The sequence below is a fragment of the Helianthus annuus genome, chromosome 16 (genome assembly GCF_002127325.2).
Source record: "Helianthus annuus cultivar XRQ/B chromosome 16, HanXRQr2.0-SUNRISE, whole genome shotgun sequence".
Taxonomy (NCBI): domain Eukaryota; kingdom Viridiplantae; phylum Streptophyta; class Magnoliopsida; order Asterales; family Asteraceae; genus Helianthus; species Helianthus annuus.
The window spans coordinates 71,437,722-71,450,624 of record NC_035448.2 but is presented as its reverse complement, the minus strand read 5'-3'; the positions used below and the strand labels follow the sequence as shown (position 1 = coordinate 71,450,624).

The 12,903-nt window shown below is 42.3% G+C and overlaps 1 long non-coding RNA gene across 3 annotated transcripts; it reads right to left on the bottom strand.

Moving 5' to 3' along the window:
* Nucleotides 1-7,704: 7,704 nt before the first annotated feature.
* On the bottom strand, nucleotides 7,705-11,383 carry LOC110916730. Of its 3 annotated transcripts, none has more exons than XR_004884413.1 (4): nucleotides 10,753-11,383; nucleotides 10,179-10,684; nucleotides 9,172-9,259; nucleotides 7,705-8,079 (listed from the first exon to the last, which is right to left on the bottom strand). It is a non-coding gene; the product is annotated as an uncharacterized LOC110916730 (long non-coding RNA). The 3 variants fall into 3 exon arrangements; XR_004884414.1 differs by having other exon boundaries at nucleotides 9,172-9,248; XR_002579953.2 differs by lacking the exons at nucleotides 7,705-8,079; nucleotides 9,172-9,259 and having other exon boundaries at nucleotides 9,987-10,684; nucleotides 10,753-11,382.
* Between the last annotated feature and the right edge of the window lie 1,520 nt (nucleotides 11,384-12,903).

Genomic DNA, 12,903 nt, shown 5'->3' with positions numbered 1-12,903 from the left:
ATCACAGTGGGCCATGCACCAGGGGCAACTGTCATCGGTGCAACAAGCCTGGTCATGTTGCAAAGGATTGCAGGAGCGCATACCCCGTCAATCAGAATCGTCAGCAACCTCAGCAGAACCAGCGACAGCAGCAGGGTAACAACAAAGGGTGCTTTCAGTGTGGAGCTGAAGGCCACTTCAAGAAAGATTGTCCCCAACTGAACCAGAACAACAACAACAATCAGGGGAATGGTAACAATGGGAACAACAACAACAACAATGGTGCTAGGGGACGAGTGTTCGTGATTGGTCAAGGTGAAGCAAGGAATGATCCCAACGTGGTGACGGGTAAGTTCCTTCTCGACGACTTTTATGTTACAGTCTTATTTGATTCGGGTGCCGATACTAGCTATGTGTCACTAGAAGTTAGTAAGATGTTTAAGCGTATTCCTACACCCCTGAGCGACAAGCACACTGTAGAGCTAGCTAATGGTAAGAGTTTGGAAGCCTCACACGTAGTCAAGGGTTGCCAGCTTATTCTCGCTAACCAGACCTTCTCTATTGATCTTATTCCTATTGTCTTGGGTAGTTTCGACGTTGTCATTGGGATGGATTGGTTATCCCAACACCGAGCAGAGATTCTTTGTAACGAGAAGATCGTTCGTATTCCTGGTTTAGGTGGTGAACCTCTCATGATTCGTGGCGACAAGAGAAATGCTGCTGAGAACATCATCTCTCTTCTTAAAGCCCAGAAATGCTTACGAAAGGGCCACACTGCGATTTTGGCTCTAGTTACTGATACCACAGAAAAGGAGAAGAAGCTAGAAGATTTTCCCGTTGTACGCGACTATCCTGAGGTATTCCCTGAGGAATTACCTGGTCTTCCGCCCCATCGCCAAGTCGAGTTTCAGATTGATCTAGCTCCTGGAGCTGCGCCTGTAGCCCGTGCACCTTATCGTTTAGCGCCATCAGAGTTGGAAGAACTCTCCACGCAACTACAAGAACTCTTGGATAAGGGTTTCATTCGTCCTAGCTCATCGCCTTGGGGAGCTCCAGTACTATTTGTGAAGAAAAAGGACGGTACCTTCAGAATGTGTATCGACTATCGAGAACTCAACAAGGTGACTGTGAAGAATCGTTATCCTCTACCGCGTATTGACGACTTGTTCGACCAGTTGCAGGGGTCGAGCTACTATTCAAAGATCGATCTGAGATCGGGATATCACCAGCTGAGAGTTCGGGAAGAGGATGTCTCTAAGACGGCCTTTAGGACTCGATATGGGCACTATGAGTTTCTGGTCATGCCGTTTGGGCTGACGAACGCACCGGCAGTTTTTATGGATTTGATGAACCGAGTTTGCAAACCGTATCTGGACAAGTTTGTTATAGTCTTTATCGACGACATCCTGATCTATTCTAAGAGCAAAGAAGAGCACGAACAACATCTACGACTTATTTTGGAACTCCTCCGGAAGGAACAGCTTTACGCAAAGTTCTCGAAGTGCGACTTCTGGCTTCGTGAAGTCCATTTCCTAGGGCATGTGGTGAACAGGGATGGGATTCACGTTGATCCATCCAAAGTGGACTCTATTAAGAACTGGCCTGCGCCTCGCACACCAAAGGAAATTCGCCAATTTTTGGGATTGGCAGGTTACTACAGGAGATTCATTAAGGATTTTTCTAAGATCGCGCAGCCTCTCACCCTACTAACACAGAAAGGCGTTGTCTATCATTGGGGAAATGCACAAGAGTTAGCTTTTCAGCATCTAAAGGATAGACTCTGTAGTGCACCTATCCTTTCACTGCCAGAGGGCACAGATGATTTTGTGGTTTACTGTGACGCATCAATTCAAGGTCTTGGTTGTGTATTGATGCAACGAGATAAAGTCATAGCTTACGCCTCACGACAACTTAAAGTTCACGAGAAGAACTACACGACACATGATTTAGAGCTGGGAGCTGTTGTTTTCGCACTTAAACTATGGCGGCATTACCTTTACGGAACCAAGTGCGCCATCTACACCGATCACAGAAGTCTAGAACACATATTCAAGCAGAAGGAACTGAATATGCGGCAGCGACGATGGGTCGAACTGCTGAATGATTACGAGTGCTCTATCAGGTATCACCCGGGCAAGGCCAATGTTGTGGCAGACGCCCTCAGTCGAAAGGACACTGCGCCTAAGCGCGTAAGAGCTTTACAACTCACGATCCATTCCAGTCTACCTTCGCAGATACGAGCTGCTCAGATAGAAGCACTGAAACCAGAGAACGTTAGAGCTGAAGCCCTACGCGGGTCAAGGCAACGCTTAGAACAGAAGGAAGACGGTGCTTATTATGTAACAGGACGCATTTGGGTCCCACTCTATGGCGACTTACGAGAACTTGTGATGGATGAAGCGCACAAATCTCGCTACTCGGTACACCCTGGATCGGACAAAATGTACCACGATATTAAAACTACGTATTGGTGGCCTAGCATGAAGGCCCACATAGCAACTTATGTCAGCAAGTGTTTGACTTGTGCACGAGTCAAGACGGAATATCAGAAACCCTCAGGCCTACTCCAACAACCAGAGATACCACAATGGAAATGGGAGCAGATTTCCATGGATTTCGTTACTGGCCTACCTAGATCACAGCGCGGAAACGATACTATCTGGGTGATCGTGGATCGACTCACAAAATCCGCACACTTTTTGGCAATCAAGGAAACGGATAAGTTCTCCACTCTGGCGGAGATATACCTCAAGGAAGTTGTTTCGAGGCACGGGGTGCCCACCTCTATTATCTCTGATCGAGATGCACGTTTTACTTCGGAACTGTGGCAGGCAATGCACAAGTCTTTTGGCTCACGTCTAGATATGAGCACAGCGTATCACCCACAGACGGACGGGCAGTCCGAGCGAACTATTCAGACATTAGAAGACATGCTTCGCGCTTGTGTAATCGACTTTGGCAACAGCTGGGAAAGGCATCTGCCACTCGTAGAATTCTCGTACAATAACAGCTACCACACCAGCATTAAAGCTGCTCCGTTTGAGGCATTGTACGGACGTAAATGCCGGTCACCCCTCTGTTGGGCAGAGGTGGGGGATAGTCAAATCACTGGTCCAGAACATGTGGTAGACACTACTGAGCGGATTGCTCAAATACGACAACGCATGGCGGCCGCTCGTGACCGTCAGAAGGCATACGCCGATAAGGGCAGGAAACCACTTGAGCTCCAGGTTGGGGAGCGGGTATTACTCAAAGTTTCACCCTGGAAGGGTGTGGTTCGTTTTGGTAAACGAGGCAAACTCAACCCACGATACGTTGGACCTTTTGAAATCATTGAGAAAATAGGCAAGGTGGCCTACAGATTGAAATTACCAGCAGAACTCGGTGCAGTTCACAACGTTTTCCATGTGTCGAATCTGAAGAAGTGTCTGTCGGATGAGACGCACGTAGTTCCTCTGAAGGAACTCACGATCGACGAACAGTTGAAATTCGTCGAAGAACCTGTCGAGATCACGGACCGGGATGTTAAGGTCCTCAAGAGCACTAGAATACCTCTTGTTCGAGTTCGTTGGAACTCACGTCGCGGCCCAGAGTTTACCTGGGAGCGCGAAGATCGGATGAAACAAAAGTATCCCCAACTGTTTGAGAACAGTACAAACGCTACTGAGGCTGAAGCTACGGAATTTCGGGACGAAATTCCAGATCAACGGGGGGTGGAAGTGAAAGTATGCTCATATAATGTATATATGTGTGGGCGCTCGGGGGGCAAAAGTGAAAGTGCATTAATTTTAACGTTATTTTACTAATTCTGACCCGTTGGGATTGTATCCCTGCTGACTCAAACCACTAGGTTGAGGGTAACGTCACCTTCAAAAGAGGGGTCTACTACTATAATTAAGATAATTTCTTAAAAAGTCCGAAAGTGCGAAAATCATCAAAGGATACATTAAAGATGAGTTGGATCCAAGTGATTCTATCTTGTCTATCTATTTTTTATTTTATTTATCTTTTCATTTTTAGTTTTATTTTCTTGTTTCAAAACTTTTCTCAAAAAAAAAATTGGATCTATTAGACGTTGAGGATAAACCGGTATTAAAAGCTCTTGTGTCCTTGGACGACCTCGGTATCTTACCAACACTATACTACGCTCACGATGGGTGCACTTGCCCAAGTGTGTTTCGTGTTAGTACAATATCGTGTTATATAAATTTAAAACTTGACTAATGCGTAAAATGGGCTCAAAATATTAATAAAATCATATTGCACTTCACGTACACCAAATACATGCACATGCGTAACGCTTTGATGAAGAACACTTTGTTCGGCTGTTGTCAACAAGGGAAAAAAACGTAGTACAATCTATGTCGCTTAATAAGTGACAAATCACATTCCACTGGTTAGCTATCAGAATTCTCGTGAAAGGCATTAGCAGCCACTTCGCCTCTGGTGGAGACCCTATACCGTTCCAATCCAAGGAGTTTCGAACTAACTGAAACTCAACAAATCTATTCCTTACCACGGGTCTTGGTGTTGGTTGCACTCACCTAGAAGCTCCTGCCGTATTAACGACCACTCATTCTCATGAAGCGACAAGCCGGCCGCTATAGATCGAAACCCACAATTACCATCGCCCTGAACATCCTGAATGTGACTTAGGTATGGATGGAAGCAAGGTGGTATGAACCGATAGTGCTTGAATATGTTAAACTGTAGTGCAGGCAGTAAAGGTAACGTCAGTGCCTCTTCCATTGATTTTGCCACCTTTTGCTTACCCTTCCATTGCCTAGCGCCCTTCGCAATCTCGTCGATGAACGTCGGTACTCCACAATGATCACTTTGTGACTGGACAAACGAGCGATGCCTTGCAGGTTGGGTGTATGATGTGACAACTCGAAATCTAGAACCTTTCGTTGTGTCTTGATGTAACTTGCTTGTATATTATGTGATTAGTTGAATGATTAAACTTAATGATAAACGTGAACTTTTATGTGTTTTGTATGTGTGCATTGTATATATATTTATTTATACATGTTATATGCGAACCGAGAACCCGACCGAGAACAAGGAACCCGACTCGAGACCATGAGGTCTCGAGTGTCTAGTAATCGGTTTTGGGCCTTGGGCCGAGAACCTTTGGCCGGTTGGGCCTTTGGGCCGTAAACCCCACTCGAAACCCATGAAGGGTGCATCATTTGAACTAGCCTATATATATACCACACCTTAGTTAGTTTTTGCCATTTGTTGAACATTACACCCACACACTCTCCTACTTCTCTCTCACTAAAAAAACTCTAGAACACAAACACACTTCATCATTTTCGGATCTTTGAAGTTTGGATCGGCTCACACTCGAATCGGCTAGAAACTTCACACACACATCACCAACCGGTTAGTATTTTTATGGTTAATTTTGTTGTGTTTTGTGATGTATGATAAAATGCATGAGATGATGTTTATTGTTAGTATTTCTTGATGATCATTGTTGAATGCTTAGTGATAGTATGTTCATGTTATGATTGTGCTTAAATAGATGCATGAATGAGATGATGTTTTATGTGTGTTAAAAAGTTTAGTGTTGGAATGTGTTCATGTGTTAAATAGAGTTTAAACTACTAGATCTTGATGATACATAAAAATCGGGTTGCACTTGGCATGAAATCGGACATATATGAAAACCGAGTTGTGTGTTATGTTTAGTGTTTTGATGCTTGTTCATAGTTTTGGTTGAATAAGTGATTAATATGTTATGAACTTGATGAACATGTGTTTGAATATGTGAAGAACACTTTGAATGATAGTTGAAGATTGAAAACCCTTGTGATTTTGATCCACCTTTGACTAATAGCCTGATTAGGAAAAATGTTAGTGGAATTCTATTGGTTATTTCCTGATTTAGGGCCTGATTACATTGTACCATTTGGCTGACTACATCTGCATCAACACGTGAACATGAAAACGACTGCTACCGACTCGCAATCACCCAGTTACGACTCGCAACCACAGCGTGACAACTCGAGACCACGCGGTTGCGACTCGCAACCATAACAGGACAAGCCGAGACCACAGGTTACGAGTCCTGTTGCGACTCGAGACCTCAGCATGATGAACCGAAACCATGGTTGCGACACCGGTTGCGACTCGCAACCATCCATGATCAACACACAGCATGACTCGAGACCATGCTTGCGAGTCCGGTTGCGACTCGAGACCACACTATTGGGCCTAAGTTAGTGGGCCGGACTTATGAATTTCTGTGCTACTGTTAACGTGTTATTTGGGCCTGTTATCACAAGCCCAACTGTTTGGGCCTCACACTTAGACTGTGGATTGTGTTTGAATGTTAACTGTGAACTGTTACTGATTAAACGTGATTGCCATACGTGTTGAACATTCGTGCACTGCTTGGTCTGAATCTGATTATAAGTGATATCCGTGTTAGGACGTTATTGACTACTTGCGACTTGATTGACTTTCTGTGATTAACTGCCGAGCAAACCAAGGTGAGTTCACACCCTCTACAAAGCATGGGATTCCCTGGGTTGGGAACGGGGTTAAGGAATGTGGATTCCTCGTCCTCCTTGGGTAGGACGTCAGTGGTTCAGGAATGTGATTCCTCGTCCGGATGGACGGATAAACGTACTAGACTAAAACTCTATCACGAAGTCCCTCCTTTTTGTATCGACTAATCGCCGGGCCAATGGCGAGCGGGTCATTAGTTAGATAGCGCTATTTAGGTCTGACAAGCCTCACACCGTGCCGCAGAGGACGGGCGTGAACTAATGGATCTGGGGCACGTCAATGATGATAGACATTGATGTTTTCAGGGCACATAAACATGACTACAGTCAGCAGTCGATACGGTAACGAGTCTAGTGTACGCATGGGGTAGCCCCCACGGCCGAAATGCCTGATAACTATCATGGGGTAGCCCCCACGGCCGGAGTGCCGGAGTAACTGGGAATGAACAGGTCACGTTTTTAAACTATGGGGTAACCCCCACGGCAGGATGCCAGTTACAGGAAACTGTTTTCGGAATAACTAAAACAAACGCCCACCCGTGAACTCACTCAACTAGTTGTTGACTCGTTACTACATGCTTTGCAGGACCATAGGTACTCAACTGGAGCTTGCATGGAGGAGGATCGTTGTGGGACAGGGATTGCTACATGCTATGTTAAACTTGAAACTTTTGAACTTATGTTATAACTTTAAACTTATGCTTCCGCTTGCAACTTAACTTGTTTGTTTTGAAACACCAATCGTGATGGTTAAACTTTTATAACTACTTATATGCTTGTTCAGTATGATTGGTGGCTGGATCCTGGTCAGTCACGCCTCCAAGCGGTAGTACTCCGCAGGTGGGATTTTGGGGGTGTGACATATGACTCTTGTGTAGCAATGCCCACTGAATCACCATACGCGTCTGTCAATGACCGAATAGAGATAAAACTACGTCTAGAAGGCTCCACAAACGAGTCAACCTTCCTTTCTTGCTGAGCCTTTAAGGTTGGACGACCTTGTGGGTTTTTCTTCACGACTGGCTGTTTGACATTTGTCTGATTGAGGTTAACCATCTTCTTTATCTTCTAAAACATGTTTCTCTTTATCGGTCTCGGCTGCCCCAAAAAATGTTGTTTCAAAATCGCCAGTTCGTTGTCTATGTCGAAGAACTCCTGCTCACACTCTTCGTTTAAAGGTATCAAATCTAGCTTTTGCCAAAAGGGGTCTATCAACTACAACGGAATCCGTTGATTTACATTAAAATAAAACAACAAACAAGAGAAACGTTAAAATCATTGCGTGATGAAATGCGCTTATTATAAGACATGGTTCGTCGAAGAATGTATTACAATTTTGTATATACGGTACCAATCGGCACGCGCATGGCAGCCCACACCTTGTAAACAAACGGCACACGCATATACCATTAGCTGCTTTTTGTCACACCCCGAAATATCAGAGCTGGCGTGACTGGACTGATATCTTCATTGCACGGCGGAAGCAAATAAGCTAAGACTTTTAGAAATCGAACGCCACTAAGTACTCGAATCTCCAATGATTCTCCTATTCCAACTGTGCCATAACTTTGAAAAGTGCAACCTGAGAAAGAAAAATGCGAAAAATCAACATAAAGTTAAGCGAGTTCATAGTTTGTTTGCAAAAGATTTGAGATAAACCTTTTGAATAACCGGTTTGTGAAATATTATTGAGAAAACGAATTTAGAAATCATTTTCTTGTCAATTTATATGGAAACTTTATATTTGTAATGCATTATGTTCGTAAAACCATGTATTTGTAAACTCTCGTATTTGTAAAGTTTATATAACCGTCAATGCCCACCCTGACTTTGACTTCATGCCTGCATAATCCTATACTTTGAATTTGTATAAAACATGGTATGTAATTTGTAAAACCCCGGTATGAAAGCAACAAGGAAAAACAGATCATTAATGGTTTGCAAGGCCATTAATATGTGTGACGTGATGCAGGAAGACTCAAACCTAGCAGATTTGCACCGGACTTCCGGCTGTAAGACATAGTCACCTCATGGTCCAACCTGCGGGCTCATGGGTGGGGCTCACTACACCCAAATAGATCTATCACTCATGTCCCTCGGTCCTACAACGAGGATTGATAGCCTTAAGCGTTATAGCCACCACTCACATGATCTAGGTGTACCCTTCCTTAGCTAACCATACCAAATAATAAAGTTTGTAAACAGTTGTAACATGTACTTCATCCCCGAAGTTATAAAACTGAAAATAGTTAAAAGAAAAGGGGGAACACGAAACTCACTGGGTTGTCTCGTTTTACGTACGCAGACCAACCCAGTCCCATTATAATCACTAGGACAATCCCGTCCCTAATCATGAAAATTATTCACGTTTCGGAAATACGCATTTGTTTTGTAAAACCGGCATATTTAGTATGAATCATTCGTAAACCATTTGAGTTCAATGAAAATCACAAATCATTTGTGTTAGTTAAAACGTATTGTAACATGGTTTAGAAATATATAGTTTTTGTTCCTTCAAAAACCTCGTATGTTCTTGCAAAACGTGCTTGTCTAAAAATATGTAATCTTTGTTCATCGAAAGCTTTGTATGTTTCTACAAAACGTGCATGTCTTTCCAGCCCGAAAACATTTATAAAAAATGTAAAACCGTAAAAAGGTGGAGTTATGAGCTCACCTGGATTTCCATGTGCAAAGCTAGCTTAATATGACTTTGTGATGCCGTTTCCAAGACGTGACTCGCTAGCGTGCGTTCTATAATATCCCTAACACGGAATATCTTATAAGTATCTAAATATACGCGGTAACTAAACTACGTGTCACCGAGCTCTACCGAGTCGTTAACCGAACGATTCGTTGGTAAGTTGTTAACCTAATGAAAACAACTAAATTATATTTGTTAAGTTTCGTTTAATGTGGGTGAGATTACTAAGTCTTGGAATACTTAGTTCTCGAAAGATTTAATATACATAAATATTTATATAAAAAATATATAAATATCGATAAGATCGCTTTGTCGTCCCGAGAAGTTGTATGTGTATGTAGGAATATTCGTATGAAAGTAATATATAATAAACTTGTATTATATATATTGCGTCTTGTATATATTTGCCAAAATATATGTGTATGCCGTTTCGGCGTTTGAAATAAATATAAAAAGTTATATTTATTTTATAATATTATCACCGAGTTTTTGGATGTTTGTAATAAATATATAAACTATATATATTTTATTAAAGAATTGTCGAGCCTTAAGCGTTTGAAAATAAATATAAAAATCATTATATTTATTTCATGAAATAGTTTGCGTTAATGAAGTTTTTGTAAGTTATAAGGTGTCGCCGGAAATAATTATGTATTTTTATTTGTTTTTCTAAAAGACTATTTTGTATCCGATGGTTTTTGGTTTATAATAAAACGCGTTATTTTTACGAATTTCTCGAAAAACGGGCAGAGTTTCCTCTGTTTTTTGGACAGCCCCGACCACACAAGTTGTCGTTAAAATTGTCAAAATTCAATCAATAATTATTCAATCAATAATTATTCAATCAAAATAGATCAACTTTCGCTAAATATGTCAAACTATAAACTATATTCTAATTGATCGGTTCGAGCTCGTTTTTCACGCGAAAATTTAATAAAACTATAAGAATAACGAAATGAATTGCGCCGTAAAATCTTTACCATCTTCTCGTCGGGAAGTTGACCGAGTCAACTGAGTTGACCGGCTGAGTTGACTCACTGAGTTGACTAAGTTGGACCGAATTGACTAGGTTTGACCGAGTCGAACCGAACCGCGCTAAAACTAAATCTGAGCGTGCCGGACCCGAACCGAAGCTGCCGTTGACCAAGGTTGACCCGACCTTGACTTGCGTTGACTGAAGCTTGAACAGAAGCCGATGTTTGACCAAAACCAGCCAACCCCAAAACTGATATCAAGCCCGAAACCCAACCCTGAAACCTTGTTCACCCAAAACAAAAAAAAAACCCGGCTCCCGAACTGAAACCCGAGCTTGATGTTGAACCGAACCGAAACACGAGCCTCACAAAACCCACACCAAATCTGCCGTTTGATCGAACCGAAACTCAATCTTGAACCAAACTCCAAATCTTCGAGCTGTGATGTTACCGGTGCCACCGGCGACTCCGTCGCCGGTCAGCAGTGGTGTCGGCCACCACCACCATCATCACTATCAACAACAGCAACGACATCAACATCATCTCAGAAATGAACACGGGAAGGGAGGTGGGTGCTTACCGTGAAACTCGTCGAAGAAGTATCAAACCACCGTCGTCGCCTCTACTGACGCCGCCGTGAGCGTTGGCGGTGTTCCATCTCCGATCTTTCTCCCTCTCTCTCTCTCTGCCTCTCTATTCTGGTCTATCCGTCACTCACCACCACCCGACACTGGTGGTGGTGGTCCATTTTGATGAAGCTGAAGAGGGGGGGTATTGCTGGTGTGTGTGATGTCGGAGAAACAGCCGGCGCTCGCCGGCTTCACTGGTTACCGGCTTCCGCCGTGAGCGACGCCGGCTCCGCCGGAACGTGAATCGAGAGAGAGGGGAACAAGGGTTGCGGATGAACTGATTTTGTGGGTTTTGCAGTGGATTTCGAGAAGAAACAAGAGGGTGGAAGGTTGTGTGTATCTCTGATCATGTGTGTGTATGTATTGTGAAGAAAGAGGGTTTCTCTTGTGGGTGTGCAGTATGTCTTGAGTGGGAGAGGATGAGCAAGAGTTTAGGGTTTTCTTTGTAGGAGGTGACCTTTTTTATGTGTTTGTGGGTGTCTGGTGAGTAAAATGAGGACACAGGGTAAGAACTATGAGGTGATTATATATATTTAATGTATAAGAATCTTATGGATGGATGGATGGTTTAAACTGATGGGCAAGAAATAACTTAGCACCTATAGTTACTATAAAAATATCTAGATAAGAGTTGTAATTCAGTTGGTTCATGTGTAAACCACATGTATATAGGTGTATGCATGTTACATATACATGTAATTATTATAAAAACCATTATTTTGTTGTAGACACACATAATAAATTGTCAAAATTATATAGAAAAAATTACAAGTTTTGTCCTTTATCTATATCATCATTTTCAGGCGGTGTCCTTTTTAACGAATTTTGACAGGTTTTGCCCTTTATAAGGAATTTTGTTGCAAGTTATGTCCTTTGAGCCTAACCCAGTTAAATTTTTCTGTTAAATCTTATTACACATGGGTAATTTAGTCTTTTTACTTATTTAAAGGACAAAACTTGTAATTTATTCTTTAAAAATATTTCAAAAAGATAATATATATAAATAAAACACAGAATACAGATATTATCTCTCCCACCCCTCCCCCTCTCTCTTCCTTCACCTACCACCACCACCACCGTCTTCATCACCACCCTATGTTGCCGCCGCCACCACCACCACCGTCTTCACCAACACCACCAAAATCCGATAGCAAATCTATGGGTTCAGAAACAATTTCTTGCTTTTTCATCATCACATTTGCATTGAGATTTCCATCACCGGGTCCATGAAACCCCATCCCACCAAAACTCCCAATCAAATCATCAACTGAATCCTTGTTCCCAAGCACATCACCAGAAGCCGGCGAAGCGTTGAAAACCCCAAAGACATCATCATTATAGGTATTCGAAGGGTTGAAAACCCCAAACACATCATCAAAATCAGAATTTGGGGGTTTGTTAGTGGAATTGGAACCGATATCTGTTGGGTTTGTTAGTTACAGTTTGATTTCTTTAATAATGCTAAACCTGAAAGTTGAAGTTTTTATAATCAATATTTGGTTTGAGTCTGATTTGAGCTTGTGGGGTTTATTAGCATCATTTGCTTCTCTTTCTCTCTCTAGACTTTTATCTCTCTCACATAGTTTCATACACTGGTGTTAAGATTCTCTTTGAACAGTATAATTTCATACATTTTCTGCATATTTATTTCTTTTTCTTTCCTTGAAGCAAACCCCATAATCTTTTCATCCAACCCACAAGTTTAAAGTTAGTTTTGTATCAATCTTTAGGGCTTTGGGATGCAATAATAAGGCTGATTAGATTAACTGGAAAGTGTAAAGTTAGCTCGGAGTTTGGAAGGTGTTGAAGATGAAGTTCATGAAACTTGGATCCAAACCTGATACATTCAAGACTGGTGGCCGACGGTGTTGCCGCTAGGTGTCCGATGGGTAACCCACCGAAAACATCAATTCAGTGTCGGCGTAAGATGGAGAAACTTGAGAAAAGATATTGTGCGGAGATCCAACGAATTGAGAATGTTCCGAATATCCATTATTTCTGAGATATTTGGTTGCAGCCAGGATTTTGTGGAGGGTGGGTGGGTGTTTGGTTGTGGTGATAGAGAGATACTTTTTAATTTATTTAAATAAGTTATTTGCATA